Source organism: Vanessa cardui, chromosome 19 (assembly GCF_905220365.1).
Source record: "Vanessa cardui chromosome 19, ilVanCard2.1, whole genome shotgun sequence".
NCBI classification, from domain to species: Eukaryota; Metazoa; Arthropoda; class Insecta; order Lepidoptera; family Nymphalidae; genus Vanessa; species Vanessa cardui.
In genome coordinates, this window is record NC_061141.1 from 1831871 (window position 1) to 1848200 (window position 16330).

Sequence of the window (16330 nt, forward strand, 5' to 3'; positions counted from 1 at the left end):
TATAACTTTATTTGGTTTTTACAAAGGATTTAACGATCTGGTCTCATCTTCCGAAGAAGGGAAAAGCAGTCAATTTAACTTAATTAATGCTTCATAACGACAAAACAAACAGTAAAGACAGAAATTATATTTTTTTTATAATTCTATGAAAGGCGGTGTAGATAAATAATTTGATACAGTATACACATGCAGTCGCCGAGCAAGACGGTGGCCTATGTCAATTTTCACAGAATTTTAGATATTAGTTGCGTCAATTCTTATCTTTTAAATAATATTAATACGGGAAAACATTGTGATAGAGATATATTTGTAAAAAAAGTCAACAGTTAGTATTAGGTTGCACGTGTACGTAGAATGAGTTTGGCAAGACTACTTGAAGCTGTGGAAGTCAAGAATTGTGTCTCCTCAGCTTCATATTTTCTTTCACATCAACCTAAATTCAAAAGAAAATCGATCTATGCATACTATTCGTGTAATAAATACGTTTGTTTGTAGTGCGCTAAACAAGTGTGACCTGGCAGGGCTTAAAATTTAAGGAGAAGTTGGACTGTGGATGTTTTTTTATTCAGAAGGTTTATGACAATATATTATTTTTTATCTAAGAGGTATATTAGTCATAAGTTAGAAATGCTATTTTTTGCTATTCTGAAAGGAGTATTTTTTGTGTTTTGATTTTTTATATCGAATGGTCTAAAATTTTCCCGAAATTGAAGGCAAATAATATTATTGTGTTAAAATTACATGTTTCATAAAGTAGAATTTATTTCTATGTTTATTTTTGCGTAAAACCCTTTAGTTTTCAACATAATCTAAGGAAAAATATTCAACTCATACTTTTGATATAAAAAACTGATATTATATACGCGGCCTCTCAGGCCTCACGTCGGTACTAACGTTACAAAAAATGCACGTCGGTACTTAAAGGTTAAGATTTAATTTATACTTGAGACCCGCCCCGGCGTCGCATGGTTTATTTCTAAGCATATATAGGGATAGAGAACGGTAAGCGACTTAGTTTTATACTATGTAATTATGATTGTAGGAAATAACAAAAATGTTTCACTTGAGATTTAATTTATAAGTAAGAGCTTAAAGCAACCTCACTCGCTGGATTAATAAAAAATAATACCCACAAAAAAGTATTGTACGAGCATTTTTATCTCAGTCCAACTTGATTCCTACCATCTACATTTATTATTTCGATCAGAAACACTATTCGTTTTAAAATCACAATCCTACTTCTCTCGAGATTATCTGAATTTATCAGCGAGTTCCGTTCAATGAATGCGTCGAGTTTATCAAAAGAATTTCTGCAATGCCGATAGAAATCGTGTCAGCTTGGTTCATATCTATCAATCAGCTATGGATCTTGAGGCACGTCTGCGAATGATTTTATATTTTATATTATATATTTCTACAAGTGACCCGCCCTGTCTTCGCACGGGTGCAATAATGTGTCATCACAGTAGAAACTTCTTAAATTTTTAAATGTTTCTATACTATATTGTCCATGGATTATTATACAAAAACATTCCTCTCGAATCAATTGTATCTATTAAAAAAAAACGGCATCAAAATCCGTTGCGTAGTTTTAAAGATTTACGCATACATAGGGATATAGGGACAGGAAAAGTGACTTTGTTTTATTCTATGTAGTGATATAATTAAATGCCTTCTCCGTTAATATGCTTTGGTCATAAATTTGTCATCATTCATTAAAAAAACATCACGACCATTGTCGACAAAAACAAAAGAAAGTATACCAATAACGGCTAATAAAATTCTTCCACCTATTCTTTTATTTAGTACGATGACATTATAGTTTTCGTGACATACATATAACTTTATATCAGCCACAATCCGACACTAATGTGGGCGCATAATCTTATATACTTCGTCCTCTTCACACATTCACAAACAGCCTTATGTCAGATAAAGAAAGCTAATGTAAGACGCGCCGAAACACGATCTTCATGTCTCGTGCAAACATGATCCCATTAATAAATCTGCAGTAGCGAAGGATAAGTCAACGTACGAACGATTTTATGTCTTTTTCCCAATAGAATAAGTGTTCTATTCGTTTTTCTTTTATTTCGTAATGAATATCACGTTCTGGTTGATACAAGATTTTTTGCGGTTCCATAAAAATTGGTATGGTTTCTCTGTGTATTGTGGAATTTAGATATATGTATTCATTTGTAACAGAAAATCTTCTGATATTCATTAAGTAGTTTCTATCAGTTCATGATATTTTATAAACACTTTTTTTATGTTATAGCTTTTCAGACGAGCGTATGGGCCACCTGATGGTAAGTGGTCACCATCACCCATAGACAATGATGCTGTAAGAAGTATTAACTATTCCCTACATCGTAAATGTGCCACCAACCTTGGGAACTAAGATGTTATGTCCTTTGTGTCTGTAGTTACACTGGCTCACTCTCCCTTCAAACCGGAACACAACAATACTGAGTACTGTTATTTGGCGGTAGAATAACTGATGAGTGGGCGGTACCTACCCAGACGGGCTTGCACAAAGCCCTACCACCAAGTGACATGAATATTAATAAGTAGATCTTATGCGAAAACAGATGAACCTACTCTAAATGGGTTATCATTACCCCTGGGAAGTCAGATGTTATGTCCCTGATGTGATGCCTGTAGTTAGGCAGGCTCGTTCACAATTGAAACTGATACACAACAACATTGAGTGTTGCTGTTTGGTAGAATATATTATATTGTGGAGGTTACCTTCCTAAACAGCTTACCCCCAATTTAAATTTTATTATTAAATTTTCCTTTTTAAAAAACGTAGTTCAATGTAGCTATAGATTATGATTATAAGGTTTAAGCTTAAAAAAACCTTAACGAGAATTTTACTTTAAAGTCAGTTTGAGGAAAACGAAAAATGTGCTTAAAGCTACTTAACGTTTCCGGCTTCAGGCGGGTTTAATTTCATCTGTCTGAAAAACGAAATGCACTCGTACAGACAAAACTAAACAAACATTTTAGATTTTCATTTATAATTTACACATTTACTGGATTTTGGCTTGAAATATTTGTATTTATAATCTCCTGGAATTATTGAATATTTTTTACGATATTATAGAATCTATAAAATTATCTTATTAGACGTAAATACCGTTAACTTTATTCTCTATTAGAGAATCGCCCCGGCTTCGCACGAGTATACTAAATATACTACAGATTTTTTCTTGTTTCTTCAATATATTGTCTATGAATTATATACAAAAACTTACCTCTCGTCGAATCGCTCTATCTATTAAAACAATCGCATCAAAATCCGTTGCGTATTTTTAAAGATCTAAACATACATAGGGACAGACAGCGGTAAGCGACATTTTATATATAATGTGTAATTATAAACATGATGATGATACAGTAATTCATTTGTTTATAAATGTTCAGAATTGAATTATTTAAAGTTATCAACAACATTAAAATATTGTAGTACGTGTTGACAACAAGTAGCTATTTAATCCTCTGTACAGACACTCTATAGACTCCTTTGAATTTGTAATTTGCAAATATATCACAATTATAATTTAAACCTTATCGGTTACGTGATAAGATATATTATTCTAAACAAATCATTAGAGAATCACAAAAACCCAATACAGATATTTATCATTGATAAACAATACTAATTTATCAATTATATATAGAAATTGGCTACTTGGCCAGTTGAAACTTCTGACACGCTAGACCAGCGTGACAAAGGGATATATATAATTGGACGAAAGCACGCATGTCCTCGCATTAATTATTAATAACTCAATGACATGTCTGGACGGCATTGTGTGATGGCTGTTAACACGTTTACGTTCACACAGGACTTAGAGGATGAAAAGGAACTGTGTAGGGCTTTTGATGAATTACCATTGACAAATCTTCAAGAGATGATATCTTGATTGTAGATGATACTGAAACAATTGTTGATGTAAATGAAGTTTAAATTAGCAATCATCACTACGGAGTATAACAGAAAGTCGCTTTTCTGTCCCTATGTCCCTGTATATGCATAAATCTTCAAAACAACGCAACGGATTTTGATGCGGTTTTTTTAATGGATAGAGTGATCGAAAGGAAGGTTTTTGTATTGAAAATTTAGAAAAGAAACGCTGATAATTTTGGAAGTTTCTAATGTTATGACGTTAATACAAAAATTCTGTAGTATATTTAGTATCAGTATTGCACACGTGCGAAGCCGGGTCGGGTCGCTAGTTGAAAATAAAGAAAGAATATTATCTCGCCTCATAAGGGTTGGTTAATTTTTTTGATGTGAGGATGTGAATTGGAAATCAACGGTTAAATGCTGCTAACATTCTTGCCACCATTCCATATGGTTATGATTTGTACAGTACAACAACAACAAACAGCCTGTAAATTTCCTACTGCTGGGCTAAGGCTTCCTCTCTCTTGATTTTGAAGGTTTTGGAACATATTCCACCACGCTTTTCCAATGGGCTGGTGGAATACACATGTGGAAGAATTTCTATGAAATTAGACACAAGCAGGTTTCCTCATATTTTCCTTCACCACCGAACATGAGATGAATTATAAACACAAATTAAGCACATGAATATTCAGCGGCGCTTGAATGGGTTTGAACCCGCAGCCATCTCGGCTCTTACGGCTTGTACAGTAACTATTTCTATTTATTTATAATTTGCTTGTGAATAATCCCTATGGAAATAAATAGCACGTATAAACTGTTAATAGGAAAATATTAAATCAGTTATCTATTTTGATTTTAATTGGAACATCAGATGAGATGAGTCCACGTGTAACGGTCAACTATTGATGTAGAAGTCGCAGATACGATACATTTCTTCCTGTCGCACCGCTAACTATAAATACTTGTCAGGTGATGTTATCGCTTGACAACTACTTTTTTTTATAAAGGCAGCCTTAGTTATATATATGAGACAACATCACATATATTACTCTGATCCCAATGTAAGTAACTATAGCACTATCGTTATGGAAAATCAGGATTAACGACGGTACACCCAGACCCGAGACAAAATAGAAAATTAATATTAATCTACATCGACTCGGCCGAGAATCTAACCCGGAACTTCGGAGTGGCGTATTCATGAAAACCGGTGTACACGCCACTCAACCACGGCGGTCGTCGAAAGATACTCTGAATTAAAAAAACACCATAATATCATCAGTTATAAGTACTGCTGTGTTCTGATTTGAAAAGTGAGTGTATCGGTGTTATTACCCACACAATGGACATAGCATTGCAGTTCTTACGGTTACGTTATCTCGTCGCTTACCATCAAATGACCTACATATTTGCTCGTCTACTCACCTAAAAAAATAAAACCTGAACAGTTATAGAAACGCAGCGAAAATGCCTGTTAAGGACTGGAAATATGTGTTTTGTTAAGTATTATTTCAAATTCAATTTCCATTTTTAATATGCAAACAATATTTTCCGTCTAAGCCTTTACAGGATACAAAATGGGGGGTCGGTAGCTACTAAGTGAGCTGGTGAAGGCAGCTGGTCTACTTCCCCGCCATCAGATATGTATATTGAAGCGTAATATGTTGAAGCGTAAAAGACCAAAACGCCACAATGTTTATGAACAAAAATTACCGTTCGAAATATGTCCTTTCAATTGAGATAAAAAATATCCCATATTTAAATCTGGACCCTAGCGATTATCCTAGCGAGAGTCCCATTCAAATCCGTTCAATTCTTCGTACGTGACGAGTATACCGAACGGAGACACGACAGCAAAATAGACGAAAATTGTAAAAAATGCTTCATATTGGCTTACTTCCGTCAGCATTTTTGTACAAAATATTCACCTTTCCGTAACTACATTATTAAATTACAAAGACAAATTTCTAGAATATTCTTAACGGAGTGAATGAAATTGTTGAACTGGAAACCGAACAGGTTTCTGAACAAGTATATTCCTTTCTGCAGATTAAGTTACCATTATCAAACTGAAAACTGTTCATTTCCGAATTACATCTAAGCAAATACTATATAATACGACGACCTCTGTGGTCGAGTGGTGTGTACATCGTTATCATGGGTACGCCACTCCGAGGTCCTGGGTTCGATTCCCAGCTGAGTCGATGTAGATTATCATTAGTTTTCTATGTTGTCTTGGGTCTGGGTGTTTTTGGTACCGTCGTTACTTCTGATTTTCTATAACACATGTGCTTTAGCTACTTACATTGGGATCAGAGTAATGTATGTGATGTTGTCTCATATTTATTTATTTCCTATTTGTTCTTTGAGACATTGAAACAAAAAGTTTAACAAGTTTATTATTCATATCTGATGAAGATTCGACTATATTATTCCTCAAAATTTGAATTCACTTAAAAATAGATGATTTTATTAGAGTTTCTTTTTAACCTAATATAGCATAAGGTATAAGTAATTCTACAAAAATTTTAAAACAATGTCTTCTTAATTACAGATGAAAAGCGTTTGCAGTTATCCTGTTTCGTGGTACATTTAAGGTAAGAACTTCATTCATATCATCATTTATATAATTAATAAATGTTTGTAAATTACCTATTGTTCCATTTGCAGTTATACAACTCAAAATCTCAATATTGTCTACAATTATATTCATACTTGTTAATCCGGGCCGAATTAACCGCACGTTGTTTATGATATTTTGATTTTCAAGACATTTTGCTTTGTCTCTTAAGACGTTGCACAAATTAGTAAATCGTTCAGGGCTTACAAACTGATTACAATTTAGGAAACAAACTTCTGCTCGCATTGTTATATAAGTAATCTAATTATTGCCTCTGAGGATTATTATAATCAAAAGCCTTTTACACCTTTGTGTTTACGATGCACAAACATTGGTCATTGATAGCGTTTTGTCTATCACGATTTTTTTATCAATTAATCTATTCCATTGTTTATATACTTGTTGATTTTCAGTCAGGATAAATTACATACATGCATACGTCATTGTAATTAACTAACATGACTGTATTTTTTAAATGTTGAAAAAGAGTAACTATTGAATTTCTTAGTTGTTCTTCTCGATATAATCCACTTTCAAAACCGGTAGTAGCTTCAGTTACTATAATTGTTAAATGACGATTCAAAAGTGCTTGTAAAAGTCTACTTGAATATAGTAAGTATATTTTGATTTGATTTGTTTTATTATTAATTTCAACTATTGGAATGTGTCCGTATAGTTCTAATTCGGAATCCACTAAAATCAGATTTAATATTATCATAATCCAATTAGTGACGTGTCTCATTTGACGTGAGCCTAATCCTGAATGTTTTAACGATTTTACGTCAAATTTATCAGTGGTATTATCACATACTAGTTTGTTTATATATTTGTAAATAATTTTAAACAACAACAAAAGCCTGTAAATTTCTCACTGCTGGGCTAAGCCTTCCTCTCCCTTTGTCGAGGAGGTTTGCAACATACTCCACCACGCTGTTCCAATGCGGGTTGATGGAATACACATGTGGCAGTATTCTTATGAAACTAAACACATGATGGTTTCCTCACGACGTTTTATTTCACCGCCGAGCACGGGATGAATTATAAACACAAATTAAGCAATTGAGTATTCAGTGGTGCTTATCTGGGTTTGAACCTGCATTTATTGGTTTAGATGCTCGTGTTCTGGGCCATCTCGGCTCAATTTTACGACCTACAAAATTACTTTAACGTACCCTATGATCATTATTATAAATAATGATGCATTTAATAAACATCAACACAACAAGAAGATTGCGTCACCCAGTAATCAAAAACAATGGACGCTTGTGCTCGTGGAAAATTAATTCCAAAAAAGCATGACAAACTGTCAGCTGCATTTAGATTCAACAGTTATTCGTGCAATACACTAATTACTTCCGACTTTTATGTCTGAAACTACTATTAAGACTTAAACTTTTGACCGAAAACCACAATATTTATCATTATTTAAATTAGTGGATTGTTTTTCAATAGTTCTTAATGTATAATAATAATAATAACAGACTGCAAATTTCCCAATGCTGGGCTAAAGCCTCCTCTCCCTTTGTGGTTCATTCCACAGGTGGAATACACATGTGGCAGAATTTCTATGAAATTAGACACATGCAGGTTTCCTCACGATGTTTTCCTTCACCGTTCTTAATGTACTCTTTATTAATAAAATGCGTTGATCTACATTTAAATCATAAGTACGAAGCATTTTATCAATGGAAGTAATATTTTTTGCTTCTAAAATGATTTAGTATTCTGTGAAAGATTAGATGAGATTACGTTTGTTTATATCTCGTCTAAATTAAGAATGTTTTTTATACAGACTCAGTTTAGGCAGGAATCGATTCCCGAGTTTCGCCCGTTGTTTGGGTAATTCTATGAAAAACGGCTCCGATGGAAATGTTAAAACCCACATGGCGCATGTTTAAAATAATACACTTATCTATACAAGCTTTAGATCATTAAATGTAAGGAAACAGTTACGGAATTTCCACCAAATACTTTAACTGTACTGTACTAATAGTAGTACAGTATACTGCAGTATACTGCGATATATATAATTGAATAAGATAAAAATCAGTCATGTCGTCAGTGATAAGTATTTTTATAAATTTTAATAGTCATATCGTAACCAATTACATATTTTTTCCGTTAAATTGTCCGTAATTTATATGTAATTCCGTGTTATTTGGATTGTGTGTATTTGGTAATGTTTGCTTAATAAATACTTTTTAGTGGTCTATGGTCAGGTAGACATAGCATAGAGGCAAGTATGTCCGTCCTTGGGATTCAACCATACCAAATAACAAAGTAACATAAAATTCAGTGCAGGTTTTTGACATTGAAAGGGCAAAACACAGACAGAGAAACTTACTCATAATATTAGTATAGATTGATTAAATAAATAGGCGTTCTTAGAATATTCCTAATACACTTTTCATTTATAAAGATCAGCGATAATGAGAAATGAGCCTAATGGATGGAGCACTCAAAGCAATAAGAAGCTGTTTCATACCACTTAAGCGTTTTTCGTTTATAAATTAATTCTTGTAGCACGACCTAAGCCTTCACCGCTTTACAAGTTACGAAAGACTAATTGAAAGAAGAATTAAACTCAAACGAATACAGCTACCCCAATTACTCGTTGTATATTCAATGGTTTTAATTAATTTTGAAAAAATGATTACCTTATTATTTTTACCTATCACTTGCAAAGGAAATGTCGATTAGGAAGTCATTATTGGAATAAACGAGAGTTACTTTAAGAGCTATTGAGTTTATAACATTACAATTAGAACTTGTTTCATTTATATTTATTGAAGATTGATTAGTTGGATTTTGTTTTTAATTTGTTATGAAAAGGGAGGGAAGAGTCGAGATGGCCCAGTGGTTAGGCGTGCATCTTAATCGATGATTGTCGGTTCAAACCCAGGCAAGCACAGCTGAGTCATTTGCTTAATTTGTCTTTATAATTCATCTCGTACTCGGTGGTGAAGGAAACCATCGTGAGGAAACCTGCATGTGACAAATTTCATAGAAATTCTGCCATATGTGTATTCCACCAACCCGCATTGGAACAGCGTGTGGGAATATGTTTCAAACCTTCTCCTCTAAGGGAGAGGAGGCCTTTAGCCCAGCAGTGGGAATTTACAGGCTGTTGTTATGAAAAGGGAATAAGTGAAAAGGTAATAACACTCGAATCGCTATCATTGTCTCATAATTCAAATTTAATTTTATGTCTTGTGCCTATAAACAATAATATAGATAATGTAAGGATAATATAATGTCGAATGTGTACTTATCTAATACTCTCTTACATACAAAACATTTACTCGTTTAAATTAAAAACAAAAATATGTAAAAAGAAGAGTTTAAATCTTTTATTCAATATATTAATGAAAATGATTGTGTACTTCAAGCAAAAAAAAAATTAGATAAGTCCTAAGTACTAAGTTCAAGTCGTCAAAATTTTTAATTGCAATTAAAAATAAAATCAGTAGTATATCCCGAGGTTATATACGTCCACCATTTTATTTTTTAAGTTTCATGATATACATGAAATTACTACATTAAGTGAAGTTATGCCGGCTTGTGTTCAGGACCACACGTAAAACAACACAAACACAGAGAAGGTATTATTGGCAAACAATACTATGTCAATGTATTTTTTCTATAAAACACGGCATCTTATTTTATCATTATGAGAAATAGAAACGGTCCGACAATTGATCCTTGAGGGACCACCATCCTTAAGGGATCTCCATACCAACTAAAACCCCAAGAGGCTTTTTTCTTTTAACGTCGACCCTCTAATACCTATTGTTAAGATAAGTAGTCAATAGGTCGAACGTACATTCTCTAATTCCAAAGTGATATCATGTTGAACACAGTCAAAGGCTTTGGTTAAGTCAAAAAAAATCACGACCGGTTGAGTAGTTATGATGTAAAAGGGTAACAAACCCACTTTCACATTTATAGTATTCGTTTTGTTTATAAATAAGTAAATAATAATAAATATTAGAAAATATTGTATACTAATGTATATAATATTTTTTAATATTATTATATTGTTTATAAATAAATAAATAATAATAAATATTGGACAACATCACATACATTACTCTGATCCCAATGTAAGCAGTTAAAGCACTTGTGTTATGGAAAATCAGAAGTAACGACAGTACCACAAACACCCAGACCCAAGACAACATAGAAAACTAATGAACTTTTTCTACACCGACTCCGAAAGAATCATGAAAACCGATGTACACACTACTCGACGGAGGTGGATTATAAAATATATAACTCAAATATACTTATATTTTTATATTCTCTCTCATCATATTTGCGAGAAAAAGATTTTGGAAGCGCTGTTGCGTAATTAATTTAATGCCGGTCGGATCGACGGGTCACTGTCATGGAATATTTTTCCACGGAGTTTTCCCAAAATGTTATCTTTTCCCTTGATTAACGGAAATTGACAAATATTGTAAACCGACTTAAGATGACACGCTATACCTACTGTGTCCTACTTATCGAATAATTAAAGAACCTTTGTATTTCATCATAAACTACCGACCCGCCCGGCTTCGCCCGGACGAATGCTAATACTACAGAATTTGTTTATTTAAGACATTACATTAGAAACTTTAATTATCAGTGTTTCTTTACTATATTATATATACTATATACAAAAACCTGTCTCTGGAATCACTATCCATTAAAATAACAGCATCATAATCCGTTGCGTAATTTTAAAGATGAAAAAAACATACATTAGGACAGATAGCGGTAAGCGACTTTGTTTTATACTATGTAATGATGATTAAAGGAACTTTGTATATTAAATTTTTGAGTCACTGTCAGATGTCTTAAGATCAAAATCTACGTTGAGATTTAAATTTTTTCGTAACCTTTCGATAAATATATGAAAATCAATAACTTTTTTATTAGCATTTCATATGGTCTTGAAATGTCAAGAATACCTTTAGTATACGAAATGATCGCAAATACAAGCGCCATATAATATTTTAACTATAAAATATTTTATAAAAGATTTCCAAGCAACTATCATTTAACATTTATAGCACTTGAAGCAATTTTAAAGCAAAAAAAAATCGTCTCGAGAAAAGTCTCGGAGCGCAGACATCAGACTTTTAATACTGTTAGCGTCTAACATATAAATTTATGAGAGTGTTGTCTTAAATTTTCGCGATGATTACACATTTAAATAAAACTATTTATAACGGATGAATCGCGTATATTAATTATTTTTTTTTTTTTTTTTAAACATCCCGACGTTTCGAGCACTTTGCAGTGTTCGTGGTCACGGGCAGACTAAGATGACATTTGTCTATTTGAAGAACAAAGGAAATATTATTAACAACTACCGCCAACGATTTCTCAATTGATATCTTGAGTAACGTTCCGGTTGCACGCAGAAGGCACTAACTGTATCTTTAGGTCTTGCAGTCTGTTGGATTTGGGATTTTAAATTTTTAATAAGTGGATCCCAGGTGTTAGAAAGTCTCCAACCATCTTCTCTATTGAAGTTCGGATGTTTTTGAATTTCAATAGCCTCGCGTATCATTCTAGGAATGAATCTGTGTTCTCTAGCGAGGATCTGTGGTTTATCAAATCGGATAAAATGGTTAGGTTTATCCAGAGCATGTTCACAGACTGCAGACTTAGAAGAACGCCTATTTTTGACATCTCCTATATGTTCCTTGACCCTGGTACCGATACTTCTCTTTGTTTGGCCTATGTAAGATAAACCACACTCACATTCGAGTTTATATACTCCTGCAGTTTGTAAAGGAATATTACTCTTGATAGGTCTCAAGAACTGGCTCACTTTCTTATGAGGCTTGTAAACGGTTTTAATTGAAGCTCGCTTCAAGATGTTGCCAATCCTGTCTGTAACTCCCTTCACATATGGTAGAAATGCAGGTTGTCGCTCAACTGTGGGTGGCTTGATACGGCTTCTGCGATGCTGGCGAGGCACGGGCAGCTTGTTCTGGTGGAGTGCAAGCTTGACCTGACGTAGCTCGTCCTCTAGGTGTTCAGCATCGCAGAGATGGTGGGCTCTCTGAAACAAAGATTTGCCAACGGTAGCTAACTGGCTAGGGTGGTGGTGCGAGTCACCATTGAGGTATTTGTTGGTGTGTGTGGGTTTCCTATAAACTGTGTGACTTAATGTATTGTCAGGATTCTTGATAATAAGGATGTCAAGGAAAGCTAAAGAATTATTTGCCTCTAATTCCATAGTAAATTGAATGTTTTTATTTATAGAATTAAGATGTACTAAAAATGCAGATGTCAGATCACTAGGTAATATTGTGAAAGTGTCATCTACGTACCGTTTATAAAACCTAGGTGTTATAGGTCCGGAGCGAAGAGCCCTCTCCTCCAGGTCTTCCATGAATAAATCGGCGACCACGGGGGATACTGGAGAACCCATGGCTACCCCGTCAACTTGTACATAGAATTCATCATTCCACAATAAATAACCAGATGTGAGGCAGTGATGTAACAGCTCTGCATATTCAATAGGCATGTTGTGTGTCTGTAGTTTCCTCTTGACAATTTCGATGCAGTCTTGTATGGGTAAGCAGGTAAACAATGACTGGACATCAAAACTAACCATTGTCTCGTTGTTGGTTAATTTAAGGTCTTTGATTTCACCAACAAACTGGTAAGAATCCTTGACATACGCCGCAGTGTGTCCTCGGAGGGGTGATAGTGTCCTTGCTATGTGTTGAGCCAATCTATATGTTGGTGTATCGATTTGGCTTACAATAGGACGCAGCGGAGCACCAGTTTTGTGGATCTTAGGTAACCCATACAGTTTTGGAGGCTTTGCACATGTAGGCACGAGTGATTTTTTATCCAGATTTAGTTTTTCTTGATGTTTTGATATTAATGCGGATGTCTTTTTAAGAATGTTATTAGTAGGGTCTTTAGTTACTTTTTTATAAGTTTTTACATCCGATAAAATCGCGGAAATTTTCTGGTTATAATCACACGTATCCATCACAACGGTCGCGTTTCCCTTATCTGCTCGGAGGACTGTAATGTCTTTATTGTTGCGTAAGTTCTTCAGTGCAATAGATTCATCACGAGTAAGGTTTCTTTTCGGTGGCCGGCTTCGACGTAAAACACTCGAAATGTCCTGTCGAATAGCTTCCGAGTCTTCCTTTGTGATGTTATTTTTGAAAAGACACTCCTCCACATTGCAAATAATGTCTTCAAACGGTATTTTGGATGGAGCCGGTGCAAAATTTAGGCCTTTGTTTAACACCGCAATAGTCGATTCATCTAAACTTTGTTTTGACAGATTGATATTATCTTACATAGGCCAAACAAAGAGAAGTATCGGTACCAGGGTCAAGGAACATATAGGAGATGTCAAAAATAGGCGTTCTTCTAAGTCTGCAGTCTGTGAACATGCTCTGGATAAACCTAACCATTTTATCCGATTTGATAAACCACAGATCCTCGCTAGAGAACACAGATTCATTCCTAGAATGATACGCGAGGCTATTGAAATTCAAAAACATCCGAACTTCAATAGAGAAGATGGTTGGAGACTTTCTAACACCTGGGATCCACTTATTAAAAATTTAAAATCCCAAATCCAACAGACTGCAAGACCTAAAGATACAGTTAGTGCCTTCTGCGTGCAACCGGAACGTTACTCAAGATATCAATTGAGAAATCGTTGGCGGTAGTTGTTAATAATATTTCCTTTGTTCTTCAAATAGACAAATGTCATCTTAGTCTGCCCGTGACCACGAACACTGCAAAGTGCTCGAAACGTCGGGATGTTTAAAAAAAAAAAAAAAATAATTAATATACGCGATTCATCCGTTATAAATAGTTTTATTTAAATTTATGAGAGTGCCAATTGGTCAAGCTTGGTGGATGGGAAAGTTCATTCGATTTTTTCGTTTTATTTGATTTCATATTATATTTATGACTAGCTGTGCCAGCGAACATGTACCCGTTTGAATTTAACAAAAAAAATTGCAGCCTAAGCTACTATTATATCAGTTATCTGCCAGTGAAAGTCCCGCCAAAGTCGGTCCAGTGCCAGAGATTTGCCGGAACAAACAGACAGACAAAAATGGTAAAAAAAAAAATATTTTGCTTTGTGTCACGGTACACATATAGTATAGATACATATGCATTGAGTAAAAATGGGCTATTTTAATATTTAAAACAGACATTCGAATTTAATTATATGTACATATTCGTCGCGCGCAATATAGTTACGTGTCAGATTTATATATATGACCCTTTCCTATTCTAGGAAGGGTTAGGCAGTTTTGAGACTTAAGCTTGCATGTATTCTATTAATGTGATGGGCAATTGTGGTATATCTTAACGATTTAATTGCTGTCATCAGCTTACAGTCATTAAATTGCTCAAACTATCAATCTATTGAGGTTTAAGACCAGTGTATTCTTGGAGCAAAATCAATACTGATCATTCATGATTAATGATAATGACATGGAAGAGATCGGTGTTTTAGCGATAAGGCGCCTGTTGCATTAATGCTACTTTTTTTAGCTATAACGTAACATTAAGTATTCGTGCAATAAAACATAAATAAATGATAATATTGTTTATCATTATTATATATTACCAATTAAGCAGAGAGAATGTATGCTAAGCTATGTATATTGATAAAAATTTCACGGATTTAAGACAAATACTCGTTCAAATTTTGTCTCATGTCCGCGCTCAAAGATATTCGTTAATAGATAGGGAAAAAAGTACACGAAGCACACTTCTAGCGCGCGAAAAACCAAGAGATTGACATTTTAAAAGATAAATTAAGTTTTTTTTTCAACCTATCACCCTGTAATACTTATACCGCGATACTTGTAAGCGATGTTTGCTATCACTTATTTTATATCTTATCGTTTTTTTTTTAATTTAGGTGTGTTCAAGGCATTCCTTGTACTATTAGTATTACACACCATTATATTTAAATTTTCTGTCTCTTGTACCTTTAATTATTTTTTTTTATTTTATATTTATTTTGCGAGGGTTTGCATAATTTTATTACTTGATTTCATACTCTAGACAGTTGAAACCCATAAATATCATAGTAATTTCAATAGAGAGGATGGGTTAATTTATAATCCTATAATTGGTTGGTACCTATCCACACAGCTAACTCGCTAAAAGTCTTAGTATAGAAGTATAGATAGTATACTATCTATACTTCTATACTAATATTATAAATGTGAAAGTAACTCTATCTGTCTGTCTGCTCGCTCTGTAAACCGCTGACGCGAAATTGATGAAATTTGGTATGAAGCAAACTTGAAGTCCAAGGAAGGTAATAGAGTACTTTTTTGCCTAACACATGACAACCGATCCCCTCAAACGTGAACGAAACCGTGGGCGAACGCTAGTTATATGTATATAATGATGATTAGTAACATTGCTGATAACGTGTTATTTATATTTTGTAATACCTTTAATGTTATTTAAAGAACTAAGTATATTGCTATCTCTTTCCTACGTACATAATTGAAAAGGGCAAAATTTTACTCATGACCTATTTTAACGTGCTTTAACTCTACTTTAGCGACAAAAGAAGACGCACATGCTATGTTTGTTTCGAAAGTAACATTTCCAAACAGTCGTGTATGTTGAAATTATAAAATAACTAGCGACCCGCCCCGCTTCGCACGGGTACTGATACTAAATATACTAAAGAATTTGTTTATATACGACATCAACTTCTATAATTATCAGTGTTTCTTTACTATATTGTCCATATATTATATACAAAAACCTTCCTCTCG

The 16330-nt window shown here is 33.9% G+C and overlaps 1 protein-coding gene across 3 annotated transcripts in view; it reads left to right on the plus strand.

Annotated features, from left to right (window-relative positions):
- Positions 1 to 16330, plus strand: part of LOC124537788 — a 203070-nt gene that overhangs the window by 97230 nt on the left and 89510 nt on the right. For all 3 annotated transcript variants that reach the window (XM_047114690.1, XM_047114689.1, XM_047114691.1), the window contains one exon: positions 6474 to 6516. The gene's annotated coding sequence lies outside the window, so the exon portion shown is untranslated. The remainder of the gene's footprint in view (positions 1 to 6473; positions 6517 to 16330) is intronic.